The sequence below is a fragment of the Bubalus kerabau genome, chromosome 7 (genome assembly GCF_029407905.1).
Source record: "Bubalus kerabau isolate K-KA32 ecotype Philippines breed swamp buffalo chromosome 7, PCC_UOA_SB_1v2, whole genome shotgun sequence".
Lineage (NCBI taxonomy): Eukaryota > Metazoa > Chordata > Mammalia > Artiodactyla > Bovidae > Bubalus > Bubalus kerabau.
The window spans coordinates 107,783,044-107,802,847 of NC_073630.1; the positions used below are offsets into that span (position 1 = coordinate 107,783,044).

The 19,804-nt window shown below is 45.1% G+C and overlaps 1 protein-coding gene across 1 annotated transcript in view; it reads left to right on the forward strand.

Moving 5' to 3' along the window:
* Positions 1 to 19,804, forward strand: part of EVC2 (EvC ciliary complex subunit 2) — a 157,443-nt gene that overhangs the window by 51,409 nt on the left and 86,230 nt on the right. The window lies entirely within an intron of this gene.

Genomic DNA, 19,804 nt, shown 5'->3' on the forward strand with positions numbered 1-19,804 from the left:
CAAGAGTCCCTTGGACTGCAAGGAGGTTCAACCAGTCCATCCTAAAGGAAATCAGTCCTGAATATTCATTGGAAGGACTGATGCTGGAGCTGAAACTCAAATACTTTGGCCACCTGATGCAAAGAACTGACTCATTGGAAAAGACCCCGATGCTGGGAAAGATTGAAGGCAGGAGAGAAGGGGATGACAGAGGATGAGATGGTTGGATACCATCACTGACTCAATGTACATGAGTTTAAGCTCTGGGTGTTAGTGATGGACAGGGAAGCCTGACATGCTGCAGTCCATGGGGTCGCAAAGAGTCTGACATGACTGAGCAACTGAACTGAACTGAACTCAACTGAGTCATAATCAAACAACTGCCATGCCCTGAACACTATGCTTGGTATTTAAGAAAAAAGACAGAACATAGTTTGAGCTATGAGGCAGTCTGACCTAGTGGGAAGACAAACAGAAATGGAAGTGACCATGAAAATTTGATGAGTACCATGCTAAGATTGGGGCTCGCTGAGCACAAAAGAAAAGATAATTACCTCTGAGCAGGTCATAGAAATGCTTCCCAGAGGAAGAGATATTTTAACTAATTCTTGAAGCTTTTCAAGTAGATTAGGAGAAGAAAGGCTTTTCAGGCAGAAGAAAGACAGGGCAGATGTCAAGACAGGAAATGAGCAAGTTATATATGTTTGGTGACGTGTCAGTAACTCAGTATGATTGATGTGAGGATTGAGGTCTTGAGTAGTGTAGTGAAGGAAAGAAGTGACATATTGAAAGAGAATCCAGACTAAGTGATATGACTTTTGGCTAAACTGGGTTCATCTCTTTTCTTTTTGTCTATTTATCTATTTATTAACCTTTAAGGAGCAAGATCAAAGTATTTTTATTGTATTTTTTTACTTATTGAATTAACATTAGTTTATAACATTTTGTAAGTTTCATGTGTACCACATATTTCTACCTCTGTATATATACAGAAGTAGAGTATATTTATGTATATATTTAATATTTTATATATGTATATATATTTATTATTTATATATATATATCGATATATATGTATATATATTGATATATATACATATACACACAGAGAAGTAGAGTATCTGTGTGGGTATCTACAGCATGCTCACCACCAAAAATTTAGTTTCCATCCATCACCGTACGGTTGATCTGCTTTATCCATTTCATCTTCCCCCAGCAGCTTCCTCTCTAGTAACCATGATTCTGTTCTCTGTATCTACTAGTTAGTTTTTCTTTGATTTTGTTCATGTGTTTTGTGTTTTCATTTGTTTTCTATATTCCACAGATGAGTGAAATCATATGGTCTTTTCCTTCTCCATCTGACTTATTTCACTTATATAATACCCTCAAGATCCGTCTGTGTTGTTGCAAATGGAAAGATCTCATCTCTTTATGGCTGAGTAGTATTCCATTATCCATTCATCTGTTCATGGCCATTCATCTGTCATCCATTATCCATTCATCTGTTCATGGGCATTTAGGTTGCTTCCATAACTTGGCAGTTGTGAGTAATGATGCAGTAAGCATGGGAATGCATGTATCTTTTCAAAATAATGGTTTCATATTACTTGGTAAATACCCCAGAGTGGGATAACTGGATCATATGGTGGTTCTGTTCTCAGTTTTTTGAGGAATGTCGAGACTATTTTCCATAGTGGTTGTTGCTATTGTTTAGTTTCTCAGCCATGTCTGACTCCTTGTGACCCCATGGACTTCAGCACATCCGGTTTCCTCGTCCTTCACTATATCCAGGAGTTTGTTCAAACTCAAGTCCATTGAGCAGATGATGCTATCCAACCAACATTCCCACCAACACTCACTAGATAATAGTCATTCTCACAGGCGCAAGGTGATATCTCACTGTGGTTTTAATTTGTGTTTCCCTAATAACTCATGCTGTTGTTTTCTTATGCCTGTTAGCCATCTGTATATCTTCTTTGAAAAATGTCTATTCAGTTCCACCCACGTTTTAGTGGGTTGTTTTGTTGTTGTTGAGTTGTATCAGTTCTTTATATGTTTTGGATATTAGTACTTCTTAGATACAATTGCTTGCAAATATCTTCTCCCATTCAATAGCTTTTTAATTTTGTTGATAGTTTTCTTTGTGGTGCAGAATCTTTTTAGTTTGCTGTAGTCCCAGTTGTTTATTTTTGTTTTTGATTCTTTTGCCTGAAGAGACATACCTGGGGAGATATTGCTAAGACTCATGACCAAGAATGAACTGCCTATGTTTTCCACTAGGACTTTTATAGTTTCAGGTTTTACATTGTAGTCTTCAGTCCATTTTGAGTTGATTTTGGAGTATGATGTGAGGTAGTGGCCTAGTTTCTTTGTATTTGCATGTGCCTGTTCAGCCTTCCCATTGTCATTTATTGAAGACTATCCTTTATCCATCATATGTTCTTTGCTGCTGTGTTGTAAATTAATTGTCCATATGTGCATGCATTTATTTCTGGGCTCTCAGTTCTATCCCATTGATCTATGCTTTTGTACCAGTACTATGCTGTTTTGGTTACAGCTTTGTAACATAGTCTGAGATCAGGAGTTGTGATACCTGCAACTTTATTTTTCTCTCCCCTCAGGATTGCTTTGGCAGTTCCGTCTTCTGTGGTTTCATATAAATTTTAGAATTTTTGCTCTATTTCTGTGAAAAATGTCCTTGAGATTTTGATAGGGATTTCATTGAATCTGTAGATTACTTTAGGTAATATGGACATTTTAACAAGGTCATCCTTTCAATTCACTAGCATGGAATATCTTTGCATTTATTTGTGCCTTCTTCAGTTTCTTTCAACAGCACTTTGTACTTTTCACTGTCCATGTCTTTCACCCCTTTGGTTAAATTTATTCCTAGTTATTTTATATTTTGTGTTGTAATTGTAAATGGGATTTACTTCTTCATGTCTCTTTCTGGTAGCTCATTGTTAACATATAGAAATGCAACAGATTTTTGTGTGTTGATTTTGTACCCTGCAACTTTATGTGTTTGTTTATTATTTCTTTCAGTTTTTTGGTGGCGTCTTTAGGATTTTGTATATATAAAGTCATATCATCTGCAAATAGTGACAGTTTTACTTCTTTCTTTCCAATTTGGATACCTTTAGTTTTTTTTCCTTGCCTCATTATTCTGGTTAGGACTTCCAATACTGTGTGAAATAATTTCTCCCTTTGTGGGTGTGTGTGCTCAGTCACTCAGTCATGTTCCACTCTTTGCCACCCCATGGGCCGTAGCCTGCAAGTCCATGTAATTTTTCCTGGCAAGAACTGGGATGGGTTGCCATTTCCTCCTCCACGACATCTTATTGACCCAGAGATGTAACCCATGTTTCCTACATTGGTGGGTGGGGTCTTTACCACTGAGCCACGAGGGAAGCCCCCATTTCTCCCTTTAAATCTGTTAATAATTGTTTTATATATGTTAGGTGCAAATACATTAATAACTTTTATGTCTTCTTGATAGATTTCCCCCCTCATAATAATATACTATCCATTTTTGTCTTCAAGTCTGTTCTGCTTGATATGAGTATGGCTACACATCCTTTCTGGCCATCATTTGCTAACAGTAGCATCCTCTGTTCCTTCACTTTGAACCTGTGTTTGTCTGTAGAGCTGATGTGGGTCGCTTGGAGGCAGCATGTAGTTGAGTCCTGGTTTTTAATCCATCCAACCACTCCATGCTTTTTGATTGGTGAATTCAACCCATTTACATTTAAGGTTATTATTGATAGATGAAGACTTAATACTACAATTTTGTTTTCTGGTTGCTCAATCTCTCCGCTGTATTTTTTTTTCTCCTGTGTTTCTGTCTGCTATTTTGATTTGATGGTTTTCTCTGATGGTTTTCTCAGTGTCCTCTTTTTTATTTTTTGTCTTTCTCTTCTAGATTTATGTTTTGTTGTTACTGTGATATTTGTGTAAAACTTCTCATAGATAAAATAGTCCTTCTTTTCCTGATGGGGCTTCCCAGGTGGCTCAGCGGTAAAGCATCCACCTGCAATGCACGAGATACAGGTTCGATCCCTGGGTCAGGAAGATCCCCTGGAGAAGGAAATGGCAACCCACACCAGTATTCTTGCCTGGAGAATCCCATGGACAGAGGAGCCTGGCGGGCTACTGTCTGCTGCTGCTGCTAAGTCACTTCAGTCATGTCGGGCTCTGTGCGACCCCATAGACAGCACCCACCAGGCCTCCCCGTCCCTGGGATTCTCCAGGCAAGAACACTGGAGCGGGTTGCCATTTCCTTCTCCAACGCATGAAAGTGAAAAGTGAAAGTGAAGTTGCTCAGTCATGTCCGACTCTTTTTGACCCCGTGGACTGCAGCCTACCAGACTCCTCCGTCCACAGGATTTTCCAGGCAAGAGTACTGGAGTGGGGTGCCATTGCCTTCTCCGTCTACAAGGTTGCAAAGAGTCAGGCATGACTGAGCACACACATGCTGATAATATCACTGCATGGGTTCCATCTTTTTCTTCTTCCCCTTTTATGTTTTTGTTTTTCTCAAATTATCCATTTTTATGTTGTGAGTTATGAAACTGAAGTAGTTATCATTGTTTCTTCTGCTTTCCCCCCTCCTTTAACCTTTATGCTGTAATAAAATGTTTTAAAACCTATTCTGGGGAAGAGTTCCAATTTTCTCATTCTGTTTATCACCTTACTCACAATTTTGGGTACTTTGCCTTTTTGTTTCTGGTCAAAAGGCTCCTTTCAACCCTTCTTGTAGGCCAGGTCTAGTGGTGATGAACTCCCTCAGCTGTTGTTTGCCTGGGAAAGCCTTTAATTTCTCCTTCATATCTGACTTATAACCTGGCTGGATAGAGTATTCTTGGATGACAGTTTTTATCTTTCAGTGTTTCGAGAATGCCATTCTGCTCCCTCCTTGCCTGTAAAGTGTCCGCTGAGAAACCTGCTGATAGCCTAACAGTGGTTCCTTTGTAGGTTGCTGTCCTTTTTACCCTGGCTGGCTTTAAATTTCTTTCCTTCTCATTGACTTTCAACAATTTTAATGTAATGTGTCTTGGAGAAGGTCATTTTGCATTGAGGTAATTAGCTCATGCTGCTGCTGCTGCTGCTGCTGCTAAGTCGCTTCAGTCGTGTCCGACTCTGTGTGACCCTATAGACGGCAGCCCACCAGGCTCCCCCGTCCATGGGATTCTCCAGGTAGGAACACTGGAGTGGGTTGCCACTGCCGTCTCCAATGCAGGAAAGTGAAAAGTGAAAATGATGTTGCTCAGTTGTGTCCGACTCCTAGCGACCTCATGGACTGCAGCCCACCAGGCCCCTCTGTCCATGGGATTGTCCAGGCAAGAGTACTGGAGTGGGTTGCCATTTCCTTTCCCAGCTTTGTGAATTTTCTGTTATTATTTCTTTAAATAAACTCTCTGTTCCTTTCTTCCTCTCTTCCCTGGGATGCTTATCACCCTAATGTTACCCTTCCCAAATGAGCTGAATAACTCTCCTAGAATTTTCCTCTTTTTTAACATCTCATTTCTCTTTCGTCTTCTTATCAGTATCATTTCTAGATGTCTATTTTTGGGTTTGCTAACTCTCTCTTCCATGTAGGCTGTTCCATTTCCAATGTTTTCTAATGCATTATTTACCTTGCGTATGTGTTCTTCAGCTCCAGAACTTCTGTCTGATTCTTTTTTTGAATTTGGTAAAGTATTCCTCCTGTTCATTAGTTTTGTTCCTTGGTCCACTGAACTGCCTTTCTGAGTTTTCTTCTAGCGTGCTGAGTTTCTTCACGACAGCTATTTTGAATTCTTTATGCATTAGATCTCAGTATTCCGTGATTCTGAGTTTGGTTTCTAAAGAATTGTTATTTTCTTTTTGTGGTACATTGTTTCTGTGGTTCTTCATGGTGCTCGGTGAGTTGTTCCTCTGCCAGTGCACTTGAAGTAGCAAACATCTTTTTGATTGATTCTGAGCTGCCTCTAGATATACTTAAGAATGAACACTTTTCATGCTTCCCAGGTGGCACTAGTGGTAAAGAACCCGCCTGCCAATTCAGCAGATGTAAGAGACGTGGGTTCAGTCCCTGCGTCAGGAAGATCCCCTGGAGGAGGGCATGGCAACCCACTCCATTATTCTTACCTGGAGAATCGTCATTCACAGAAGAGCCTGGTGGGCTACAGTCCATTGGGTTGCACAGAGTCAGGCACAACTGAAGCGATTTAGCAGTAGTGATAGACAGCAGTCCTCCACTGCCCTTGTCAGAGGTGTGGCTCCATGTCCTCATCATCACGCCTTGTGCTTCTGCTTACTTGGTACCTTGCTGTTGCCAGCATCACTGGTGCTGCTACCAGGAAGAGGGGCTCTTCTGCCACCTCTGGGAACCCCTGAGTTGCAGGCTCAGCCACCACAGGGGGAGGGTTCAGGTGGGAAGGAGCTGGAGTCACATGGGCACCTCTAGCAAGTCCAGTGTTGTAAGGCTTATGGGCTCTCCTGCCGGGGGTAGAGAGCTGGGGGACCAGAGTCGTGGGTAACTCAGAGGCTGGAAGGACAGGGTCCCACGTCCGCTGTTATTGCTCAGTTCCCTGTAGCCACGGGCACTGCTGCAGCCCAGTTGTCCTCGTCTGTGCCACCTCTTCCTGGTGCTACAGGGCAGTGGGCTCATCTGCCAGGGATGGGGAGACCAGGACTACAGGCATCAACTCTGCTGTTCCCCTGGGTCTACCTCCTCTGTTCATGTGTGTCCACCTTTAGATGTACAGGTGTGTGGAATTCTCTGACATCCTATTGGGCAAAGACACCTTTGTTGCCTTGTGGGTGTTTTACTGATGATAGATTGAAGGGGGAGGCAAAAGGGAATGTCTCACTCCACCATGATACTGATGTCCTCCACCACAATCCATTGCTTTTTATTTATTGAACCTAGAGTGTTTTGCCTACATGTGTGTTAAGTTGCTTCAGTTATGTCCGACTCTTTGCAGCCCCATGGACTGCAGCAAGCCAAGCTCTTCTGTCCATGGGATTTTTCCAGGCAAGAATACTGGAGTGGGTTGGCATGCCCTCTTCTAGGGGATCTTCCCAATCAAGGGATCGAACCCGTGTCTCTTACATCTCCTGCATTGGCAGGTGGTTCTTTACCACTAGCACCACTTTGGGAAGCCTTTCTAGTGTTCTATGTATGTGTTTAACATAGAGCCAGAAACGGTTCTAAGAACTTTACAAATATGTGTAATCCTCATAAGAACCCTAGGAAGCAGGTAATGCTCTTTTCGCCATCTTACAGATGAGAACTTAAGGTTAAGGGGCTTGCTCCAAGGTACACGGTAGTCAATGAGAGGACAGGTTTCAAACCCACTCAATTTCTCCAGACTGGGCACATGGGTCACAGTCTGCTGGCTGACTGTCACACAGCCCTGTAGTGTCCTGCTCAGTTACAAGTTCAGAGGCAAAATCAAGCAGCTGTGTGAGCCTATCTCCTTGGAAACGGGTGGCTCATAGAGATGGACCCAAGATCCAACCAGAAACAGAGAGTGTGGCCTCCTTATCTTTAGAGGGACTGTTCATTGCCTGGAGAGGAGAGCTCTGTTGTGTCTGATTCCCAGCACCTTGTGGGCTAAGGGAGTGTTCTAGGTAGAGAGGGACTTTCCTCCTGCTTGAAAGGGGGCTCCTTACCAGCTGAGTGAGTGCCTTGGTGCAGGCCAGGTTGCCAGCTTCACGAGTCCTAGGCTGACTTCACACCCCGCTGGAATCGGGCCTGCTAATCCATTTCTGGGTGTCAGGGTTGTGCAGCCATTCAGATGTGATCCTTCATTTTAGCTTAATTCCCTAATCAGAATGCCAAGGGTGACAAATTTAAATTTGCCACACTGTCCAAGAGGGTGGAAAGGGAGAAAGGGGCAGTTACTGGCAGAGATTTGTAAATATCTCTAATGATATGGCACTAGTGGTAAAGAACCTGCTGCCAGTGCAGCAGACATAAGAGACGTGGGTTCAATCCCTGGGTTGGGACGATCCCCTGGAGGAGGGCATGGCAACCCACTCCAGTATTCTTGCCTGGAAAATCCCATGGACAGAGGAACCTGGCAGGCTGCAGTTCATGGGATCACACAGAGCTGGGCACGACCCAAGCGACTTAGCACTAATGATATTAAGTGGTATGAGCAGATGATTATTAGTGTATTTCTTAACTAACAGTCTGTTTTCTTCCAAAACTTGAAAATGAGTAATGTTGCGGTCCTTTAATGGACTAGAACCTCGTGGTCCAGAGTCGATGATAAGAAAGTGAAAGAATTAAAAAGACTAATATTCCTTGGGTTATGCGGAAAACCAATAAAGCCCTAGAACAAGGCTTGTACCGCTCACGAAGGCACAGGGCATCCTCTCGAGGAGGTCTTGAAAGCCCAGGCAGGAAACTGAGCTCGGCAGGTTTCCACGGTCCAGAGAACTTAGTCAGAGAGAGAGAGAGAAAGAAGGACACAGGGAGCCAAGTCTCTAGTGGAACAACAGTGCTTTACTGAACTTTGTGTGAGTATATATACAGTTTTACAAGGTAGCTTTTTCAGCAAAGATAAAGATCAAAAGACCAGACTTACAAGTTATCAAGGAAACAAGGAGTAATAGGGGTCATAAGGCCAGAAGACAATCCATATCTTAAGAAAGAGGGTCGTGACTAATCACTTTCACCGTATGGAAAAGTTAATGAAGGAAATATATGCTTGCATTCCATTCCATGACCTCAGTCCTGGGAGCAGCGTGCTGCTCCACTCGTTCCTGTTACCAGGAACTGATAAGGAACAGAGGGCTCATGAGAGACAGAAAACAGCACACAGCAATCCTACTGTTAAACGTTCCCTGACAGAGTAGAGTGATTTGGTTTGTGTGATCAGCACTTAGATATTTAATTTTGCAAGTAGATAGAGCTCTAGCCCCTTCTGACCTGAGTAATTAGTGAAGCCAAATCCAGCCTCTTTACCCCAACACTGAAATTGTATCTCAGAGATAGAGTTTTGGGTAAAGCAGAAAAGAACAGCTTTATTACTTTTCCAGGCAAAGTGGGCCACAGTTGGCTAATGCCCTCAAAACTGTGTGTTTTGAGCTGGAGTGGGTAGGGAGGAGTTTTCTTTTTTTAATACTAATTTATTTATTTGGCTGCACCTGGTCTTAGCTGTGGCATGTGGGATCTTTAGTTGCAGCGTGTGAACTCTTAATTGTGGCATGTAGAAATTAGTTCCCGGACCAGGAATGGAACCCAAGGCCCCTTCACTGGGAGCACGGAGTCTAGCCACTGGGCCACCAGGGAAGTTCTAGAGGGAGGAGTGTCATGGTAATGGTTCAAAGAGGGCGTGATCAGCTCATGGGCCTTCTTCTGATTGGTTGGTGGTGAGGTAAGTGGGAGTCAGCATCATCAACCTTCTGGTTTCAACTAGTCTGGGGTCTAGTTGCTTGTGGACAACACGCACCTTTAATTTCTCCCAACCTAAGGGGGTTTCAGTATCTGCAGAACAGCCCAAAGATATTGTTCTGGGTATCCCTTGAGGGGCAACCAGGACTCTGCCCCAGGGTTGCTCTGCTGTTTCTTTTAAGGGTTCCTCCATGTCTCCCCATTTCCTCCCTTCTCTAATTAGCATCTGTTTGAGCCTGCTGTTGGAACTCAAGAAAGGTCAGGGAAACTGAACAAAATCTACTTCCTGTAATCAAGAAATAGGGGCCACAGAAAGACTTTTGCACCCAGGAGTCCCTCAGGGTCTTGCTTGGTATCGTTAATACTATAAAATAAGAAAGCATTGATCATCCCAGCTTTGTTTTAGATCCAAGAAGTGATGGCCTGTGACAAGGAGAGTCTTCCTTTATCCCTGTATTTTATAAATTATTTTTAGCTGCTGCAATTTGCTGATACTGGTGTGTGAATGTAATAGGGAAACTGAGGTTCACCAAGATTTTATTCTTATAAATCACTTAGTAGCTCTGGACTTATATTTCTCACTGGGAACTGATCTTATTTTGTCCAAAGAATATTTATCATTGATTATCAAGCATGACCTGAAAGTCCTAACTAGGGAACTAAGTTTTCTCCTCCCTTCCTTCCCCCATCTCTCTGCCCTCCCTCCCCATCCCAACATGCAATTTTTATTGAATGCCACTTCTGTTTCAGGCATTGTGGTTGGATGCTTATTTTGGGACCTGGCAATTATTTACAAAATCCTAGCATTGCCAATTACTTTTAATCTTTCCATCTTGACTTATGTCAGGCTTAGAAACTCCCAGAAAGAAAATGTCACTCAGAATGTCAGGGGCTTAGTATGCATGGGAATCTGTGATGACCTCCCCACTAAACATAGATTGTTTTTCCTCCAGCAAATCACTTATCCCATTTGTAATTGTTCCGTGAGGTTTAGCTGGGATTCTAAACATGCTGGTGATTTGATTGTCACCTCATTTCCGAGACCCATCAGAGCCATACTTTTGCCCTGTTTTGCTGATTTATTTTTCTCAAAGAGCATTTCCTTGGTTTGCTTGGTTGTTTATCTTTTACATTGTTTATTCATAGGCTGCCTCAAACAAAGAGAATTTGAGGAAGGAATATTTCCTCTGATTTTTATCAGGCTCCCTGACTATTATAATGGAGGTGGCTCAGCCCCAGGTGGGCTGGGGTGGGGGTGAGGGGGAAAAGAGGAACTGACCATGACTGGCTGGTCCTGGAAGTTTCTGGAACATGGCATGCCCACAGAGTTTTAGCTCCTTTCTTGTTCTCGCCCTGACCACCGCCAAGCACCTCATACCCTGATCTTTCTTAATTCTCACAACAACTCTAACAAAAGAAGCTGATGTTCCAGGTTTATTGGTTTTGCCTGAGGTCACACAAGAGGTAATGGATTTGGTCCCAGGCCTGAGTGCTTTCAAATTCACTCTTCTATTGACAGAACAGCTTTTTAAAGCTTGAGCTTAGGTTTTTCTAGAGAGGAAAAGAAAAATAAGAAAGTAAGTCTAGGTCTGCGTTTATTTCCTCTTTTATTAAATGGAAGCTTATTGCTGTCTTTTAGTGATACCAACATCACCATGTAAACTGCCTCAAAATTTTGTTTTGTATTAAGTGTGTGTTCAAAGAGTATTTGTAAAACCAAGACTTTTAAATACATGTAGAGGCATACCAGAGATACCAGAGAGAAACCAAAAAATTCATGGAACACACTTTATCTTGATGGCTTGGTTCCAAGCCATCAAGATAAAGTGTGTTCCAATCAAGATAAAGTGTGTTCCATGAATTTTTTGGTTTCTCAGTGCATAAAAAGTTATGTTTCCATTATACTCTTGTCTATTAAATGTGCAATGGCATTATGTCTAAGAAAACAGTGTCTATACCTTGATTTAAAAATACCTTATTGTTAAAAAAATGCCTTTGATTTGAAGTGAGAGACAGAACTTCCTCTCTGTTGAACCCTTCAAGGCCATTGTGGGGTTATTAATTGGCCTCATTTCCATCTTGTTGTGTCTGAGAGAATATGGAGACCTGAAGAAAGGGAGAGAGGTGATGGAACAGCCAGTCGGTGGTGTAGACAGAACACACAAGGTATTTATCGGTTGGGTTTGCCATCTCGTATGGGTGCTAGCATGGTGCTACGTATCAATTCCAGTAGTATTGTCAGAAATCGCTGATCACAGATCACCATAAGAAGTATATGATAATGAAAGCATTTCACATATTGTAAGAATTGCCAAAAATGCAGCACAGAGACAGGAAGTGAGCAAACGGTGTTGGAAAAATGGTACCGATAGAGTTCTCTAACCAGCTTGTCACAAACCTTCAGTCTCTATAAAGCACAATAGCTGCACAGCTCAGTAAAGCAAAGCCCAAAGATCTGCCTGTATCAAATAGTTTTTTTATGTGCCAATCATATGATATATTTTTTATATACATACTATGGTTAACTTGATGGCAAAGATTAGGAGAAGGTGCAAGCCTCCTCAAACCAGACCCCCTGGGATGTTTTGTAATTCTGTCAGATGTCCATCTTACAGGCTTCATATGTACGCAAGGAATCAAGGAGCAAATGAGGGAGACTCAGCAGGACCTGTTGAGGGGTTGAGAGTGGGATTTGAGGAAGAAAGAGCCATCAGAGGTGATGCTAAGTTTCAGCCTGATCAACTGGGAGACTGTGATGTTACTTCCTAAGATGAAGAAAGAGGACAGGATTGCATTTTGAGGAAAAGACTGGAAGTTAGTTTTGGACATGGCAACTGAAAGGTGCCTTTGAGACACCCAGATGACAACGTCAAGTGGGCAGTCAGCTGCGTAGGTCTGTTACCAGGTGGAAGTCTGGATGGAGGTGCCAAGTAGAGGGGGTTGATGGAGGAAACTATGGGGAGGACAGGGAGGGGAGGGAACCAGGATGGTCCCCTAAAGAATGCCAACATTTAGAAGTCAGAAAGGTAAGAAGAACCCAGGAGAACAAGGAGGTCAGGAAAGTCAAGAGAAGGGGGCTTCCAGAAAATAAATGGGATGATGGACCATGTCTAGTATTGCCTGGAGTTCAGTCAAGTGTCTTGCTTTTGGCCACTGGGATATCATTGATGATCAGGGCAGCTTTAGGGGAGAGGCAGAGGTAGGAAGCCAGGATAGGATGAGTAAAATGGCAACAAAATGTATGGACGGCTTCTTCAAGGTGCTGTGCTACGATGGGGAGCAGAGAAATGCAGCCGGAGCTTAAGAAGAACATGGAGCCATGAGAGGGAATGCTTAAGGCTGATGCCAGAGCATCTTAGCATTCTGATGGGGATGGTCCAGCACAAAGGAGGGGAGGTGGAGGGTGCAGGAGAAAGCAGGGATAGTTGTAGAGAAGAGGTCATTCAGGTGTGAGGAGATGGAACCAGGGCTCCATTGGAAGCGCTGGAGAGGCATATCACCCATCACACAGGGAAGGAGGACCCAGAGCAAATGCAGGTGCATGCAGGTGTGTGGTGGGACGTGTAGGAGGTGTAAACACAGCACGTGCCTTTCTGAAGTTTCTCAAGGAAGTACCCCCGGTAAGGACACCGGGGAGGGGAAGCGTAGGGAGGACCGTAGGAAATATGGAACAGTCCTGCCAGAGGAAGAGGTGATTTACTAGAGAAACCCCAAAGAATTACCAGGCAGGTGGAGGGCCCATTTGAGGCCAGGGGTTCCAGCCTGCCTGGAGGAGGCACCCTCCCCTGCAGAGACCACCGAAGGGTGGTGGTAGAGCCCAGGACTTAGGAACTCAAGCTCAGCAACTCGACTGCCTGGTTTGGGCCCCAGCTCTGCCACTAGCTCTTGGGTGACTCTGGTCACTTTATCTATAAAATGGGGATAACTGTGCCTGCCTCATAGGGTGCTAGGACCATGGCCAGCCCCCTGCTCTACATGGGAAGGGGTTTTCCAGGTGAGCAGGAGAGGGACAAGGGGAGTGTGGTGCCTCCTGTGGCTGCTGTCATGAAGTACCATCAGCTAGATGGGGCCATGCAGCAGAAACTTATTGTCCCACAGTCCTGGAGATTGGAAGTCCAAAGTCACTTCCACTGGGCTGAAGTTGATGGAGCTGCATCTCTGTAAATCCTCCTGGAGAGGGTTGTTCCTGCCTCTTCCAGCATCCAAGGGGCGGGGGCCAGCAGTCCTTCACTTGTGGCCACATCACTGTAGTCTCTGCCTCCATTTGGCTTCTCCTCTTCTGTATGCATCCAGTTTCCTCTGCCTGTCTCCTAGAAAGACACTCTTGATTGGATTGAGGGCCTACTGGATAATCTAGGATGGTCTCCCCAAGTCATGGTCCTTCACTTACATCTGCAAAGACCCATTTTTCATAAAAGGTTGCATTGATAGATTTCCAGGAGGACCTGATGTCTTTGAATGGCCATTATTCCAAGAAGTGATCAGGAAGTCTCAGGAGAATGAGGGAGGAAGTGGAGGCTTGAGGACTCATAGGAAGAAGTAAGAAGTTGGTTGGAGGGTTCAAGGAGGTGAGTCATAGCATTGTTTCTGGAATGTTCCTGAGGGTTCTCTTCAGACAAGGGCCATTGGAGATGGTCTTCTCTCCATTAAGAAGTGGTTGAGGGACTTCCCTGGTGGTACATGGTAAAGAATCCACCTGCCAATGCAGAGGACATGGGTTCGATCCCTGGTCAGGGAAGAATCCACATGCGGCAGGGCAACTAAGACCATGGACCACAACTACTGAAGCCTGCATGCTAGAGCCTGTGCTGCACGAGAGAGCCCACAGCAATGAGAAACCCACGCACCGCAATGAAGAGTAGCCCCTGCTCACCCCAGCTAGAGAAAGCCTGCGTGTAGACATGAAGACCCAGCACAGCCAAAGATACAATTAAAAAAAAAGTGGTTGGTCCAGGGCTCAAATCCGGGTCTCTGACCCGAGGCTGGTGCCCTCTGGTCTTCCTTGTTGCTTACAGACCATTTGATGGAGATTCTTCTCGGACTGAGCAAGAGGAGACTCCCTAGGAGGGAAAGGGGCCCTGATCCAAGTGAGGGTGGCCCTCCCCGTGACAGTGCACTCCCCCACCCTCAGTGGGACTGGGACATAAATGGTGACTTGTAGGCGGCAGGGGCTCAGAGAATACTTATGGCCTCGAAGAACTGCATCTCATCACCTAGGGCCAGATGCCCCACTGGAGACTTGTAGGGTGGTAGTGGGTTTTAGGAGCCAATAAATAACTCCCTCCTCTTTTCTTCCCAAATTCTTTTTTATTTGGCCACACTGCTTGCCTTGTGGGGATCTTAGTTCCCTGACCTGCCACTGAACCTGGACCTTCAGAAGTGAAAACTTGGAGTCTTAACCACTGGACCATCAGGGAATCCCCCTCTTCTCAAATCCTAAATGACTTTGAGGATAGCTCATTCCCTTCCCTTTCCTCCCCTCCCTCTCCTTCCCTCTCCAACCCTGCCTTCTTTCCATTTTCTTCCTGTATTGATTAAGCATCTGTTAATAGCTTGTGTCCTCCAGTAGTCTTGCCTGGAAAATCCCATGGGCAGAGGAGCCTGGTAGGCTGCAGTCCATGGGGTCGCTAAGAGTCGGACACGACTGAGCGACTTCACTTTCAGTTTTCACTTTCATGCATTGGAGAAGGAAATGGCAACCCACTCCAGTGTTCTTGCCTGGAGAATCCCAGGGAAGGGGGAGCCTGGTGGGCTTCCGTCTATGGGGTCGCACAGACTCGGACACTACTGAAGCGACTTAGCAGCAGCAATAGCTTGTGTCAGTTACTGTGCCACATGGTGGGGACACAAATAAGAGTCACTCATTGCTCCTGACCCTGGGCTCCCATTGGGCCCCTGCCCCGTGGTTCTGTGATACCCAGGCTATGTGTCTGTTTCCACATTAGACCCCGAACCCTCAGGAGGAACCAGTCTGGTGGCACTAGGTAAGCATCAGCAATCGCCTTGTGAATGAATGAGTGGCTGAAATTTGTGCTGGGTATTGAAGGGTTATCGGGACACTGTTAGGAGATGAATGGGCTTCTGACAAGATAACCCAAGTCTAGGCTGTTCTTAGGTTTCTGGAAGGATCGAGTTCACCCAGAGCATCAAATGACCAAGCATCTTGCTACCCAGGCCAACTGAATTAGAAGCAGCCCTGTCCTCATACCTGTGCTTTGCCATGGGGTCCCATAAGGACCCAACAAGCCAGACAGGGATTTTCATAGCCTGGCAGGCTACAGTGAGGCTGCTGCCAAGCAGAGCAGCGGCAACGCCAGTCTGGTTGCCATGGTGACCCTCACTCATCTCCCCAGCTAGGTGACAGTTTGTTGGAGAATGTGTGTCCAGCAAGCTCCTCTCAGCAAGTGTTTACCAAGCTCCCACTGAGTGCTTGGTGCCAAGCTGAATGAGGTGCTGGAGAGGAAGCCAAGCCAAGGGAGGACCCAAGATGCAACCATCCACAGGGTGAATCATCTCACACAGATAGACGCAGCACAAGGAGAAGGCGCAGGCTGGGAAGATCATTGAATTGCACCCTCCACCCCATCCCCACCACAGTGTCTCTGCTGTGTGCAGGTAACCTGGACTTCCCTGGTGGCTCAGATGGTAAAGAATCCACCTGCAGTGGGGGAGACCTGGGTTTGATCCCTGGGTTGGGAAGATCTCTGGAGAAGGGAAAGACTACCCACTCCAGTATTCTGGCTTGGAGAATTCCTTGGACAGAGGAGCCTGGCAGGATATACAATCCGTGGGGTCGCAGAGTCAGGCACGACTGAGCGACTATCACACTTTACTAACCTCCGCAAGATGTGATGGGTATGCTCTCTGACTCAGCATCTCACCTTCTCCACCCAACTCCTTCCGGACCATGAGGTTCATGCATCCTCTTAGGAATTTCTTAGACATAAAAGGAATCATCTCAACAGTTGGGTGTGTCTGAGGGGTCAGTAAGGAGCTCCCATCTCCTGCCACCTTGAGTTCCAAACCAGTTGGGAAATAAGACATACCTCAGGCATGTTGTCCAGCCCAGCCACAAAAATCACCCTTTTATTACTTAGAAAACCTAGGTTGGAGGATGTGGCTTTCAGCTGGAGGCATAACCAGCTCCGCAGTTGGACTCTCTCCACAACTGACTTCAGGGGAGTCCTGCTCCAATTCTCCTTCACTTCCCTTGTGGAAGGATCACAGACAGAGGCGAGACACACATGGCCCCTCCCCAGCACCGGCCATTTCCATCAGTCAGCTTCAGTGATGGAACTTTGTGCGTTTGGCTGGTAGGGCCAGCTGTGCTGAGGGTGGTGGGGCTTCTCACAGACTCTTGGGGTCCTGTCTTGGGCCACCGTCTGCACATCACCATCCACACTGGTCTGGCACCAGCCTCAGAGAGCGGCCAGAAAAGAGGGTGTCAGAAACAACCCAGAAACTCATTCTGTCCCACAGAGATACATCATCCCAGACTCTGATAATACTCATGTTTGCTTTTTCTTTTTCTGTTTCTTTACTTGATTTTTTGAAGTCACTAATGAACATGGCACAGAATTAGAATGACAGAAAAGGCTGTACTGTGAAAACCAAATTATCGTCTCATCGCCTGCACAGTGTTGTCATCCCCAAAGGCAAAGGCAATGTCATGTACCCTTTAGAGATGGTCTATGACTGTATGGATATTTACACAGACACGCCTTTATTAAAATGCAAAATGATCACATGCTTTACCCACTGTTTTGCTCCCTTTTCTCTTACTTTGCAGCAATCTTGGAGATTGTTGATTATCTATACCTACAGAACAACACTGCTCTTTTAAGTGGCTGCATAGTTTTCCAGTAATAGTAATAACAACTGAATTTTTAAAGAATTTAATGTGAATGAAACACAGACCTGGTTGTTTTATTGACGTGGACATATTTAATATTTACTCTTCAGAGTAGGCTCTGAGCTGAGTACTGTTTACAGATGAGGAAACTAAAGCACAGAGGGTTTAAGTCGCTTGCCAGGGTCACAAGGCAAGTAGGAGCTGTGGTCAGGATGTGGGTTCAGAGCTCATGGTCTTAACCACTGTGCCTCCCAGCCACCCACTGAAGAATATGTGGTTGGATTCAACCACATTTCCTCTTGGTCAGCACTGCAGTGCTTGTCTGGGCACAGACGTGCAAGGCCACCCATAGTGTGACTTTTTCAAAGGCGAATTGCTGCATTAGTGTGCATTTTAAAAAATATAGGTATTGTCCAGTTGCCCACCACAGAGGCTGGACCAGTTTGCCATCCCCAGTGTTTGACAGCATAACCTAGTCATAGTTAGTCAGTGTTAGTCACTCAGTTGTGTCCAACTCTTTTTGACCCAGTGGACTGTGGCCCACCAGGCCCCTCTGTCCATGGAATTCTCCAGGCAAGAATACTGGAGTGGGTTGCCATTCCTTTCTCTAGGGGATCTTTCTCTAGGAGAACCCAGGTCTCCCACATTGCAGGCAGATTCTTTACCATCCGAGCTACCAGGGAAGTTCTAACCTAGTCAGAGGGGCGGGTGATCTTTGTACCTGTGCTGATCTAATAGGAAACCATGGCACCTCCTGAGAGCTTTAATTCTGCACTTTCCTTATATTGTGTAAGGTCAGACAACTTTTCCTATGTTGAAGGTGTAGTCGTGTTTCCTTGTCTGGTTAGCAGAGGAAGTGTCTTGGGCTTAGCACTGAGCTGCTTAAGTTGCAGTGCTCTTCCCAACTCTTGGCTCCATCACTTAATCACTTGATGACCTTGGTCAAAACCCTGTGTGTCAGTTTCTTCATCTGAGCATGAGGATGGATGGTGATGATGCCCACGCCATGGGACGTAAGCATTTAGTGAACTCACGCTCACCCAGACGTGAGAGTGCCTGGCTATGGTAAGTGATTCATATCTTTCCAGTCACTTTAGCTTTTGGCTGTATTCTGCCCACTGAATCTCATGGTTTCTTTCTATGGCACAGCTTCATAGGTGTTGCAGAAATGGACACAAGTTTCTCGATGACTCCCAACTCCTTATTCATTCCTCTGTCCATGTGTGCCATGCAGTTGTTCAGTCTACATTAGGTGGCAAGGGGCTGGAAATGCAAGGGTGAGCCTAACAGGCAGGGTGCTAGCCTCTGGGGCTTATAGTCTAGTGAGGAAGACAGGCATTCATCAGAGAATCACATGGGAAAATATGTGATTCCACACCATGCTAGGCTTCTCTGGTGGCTCAGATAGTAAAGAGTCTGCTTGCAATGCGGGAGAACTGGGTTCGATCCCTGGGTCGGGAAGATCCCCTGGAGAAGGAAATGGCAACCCACTCCAGTATTCTTGCCTGGAGAATTCCATAAACAGGGGAGCCTGGCAGTCTACAGTCCATGGGGTCACAAAGAGTTGGACATGACCGAGCGACTAACACACACACACACACACGGGTGCCAGGCACCATGAAACTTCATCTTGTCTTTAGCACGTGTCTGCCCTATAACCAGCACCAGTCTTGAGACGTGGAAAAGTCATCCCAAGTGCTCAGTAAATGTTGCTACATGAGTGGATAAGAATGTGATTAATACTGTGATTGCATCCAGTGCTCCTAAAGTGAAAAGTCATAAACTCTGTGTAAGTGTGAGGATTAAGAGCCTAGAGGTTTGTTCACCTCCTGACACTGTGGTGCTTGAGCTCATGAGGGGTTGAATGTTCCCTGGGGCTCCCAGAATCAGGCACCTTGGAGGTGGTCCTCATGAAATGTCAGGATGTGGTAAAGATTAAATGAGCCACAAAGGTAGGTTTTATTTGTATGCATCGATGGGTGGGACAATAAGCTTTTCTTGGTTATGTAAGAGCACATCCTTGTACACTAGTGAAAGGACAAATGTGGCTTGAAAATTATTTGCACAAATTGCTGATCATCTGTTAGCTAACTTTAAGTATAAAGTGATTTTTACATTCCTGGGAAAACAGCATCTTAGAGTCTGGATGCTGCGGAGGATCTTAGAGGCCTAAATTCTTGGCCAGAGAAGTATTGTTACCAAAAGTTGGGTCCAGCTATTCGCCATTTGAAAGCTGATACTCGAGAGGCACAGTTGGTGGAAAGTTTCATTTATCTTGCAGGTGGGCAACAGAAGGAGAAGGCATTCTCATGTCCAAAGACAAAATTCCCACTGCCAGTCAGTGGGCACGAGTTTTTAAAGGGAATCTTCAGAGGAGTATACGTGGAGGGAGGGGGCAACATGCAGAAACAGGACGATCAGCTGACAGTCATCTGGAAATTGGTCATGATCAGTGGTCTCATCAGTGGTCGTCTTGATGGTTTTGAGCACAGTTAATCTTCAGTTCTGGGGTTAGTTTGCTCCCATTTATTTATCTTGATCCAGATTTCTGGCCTCCAGAGCTGTGACCCAAGACATTTCTGTTG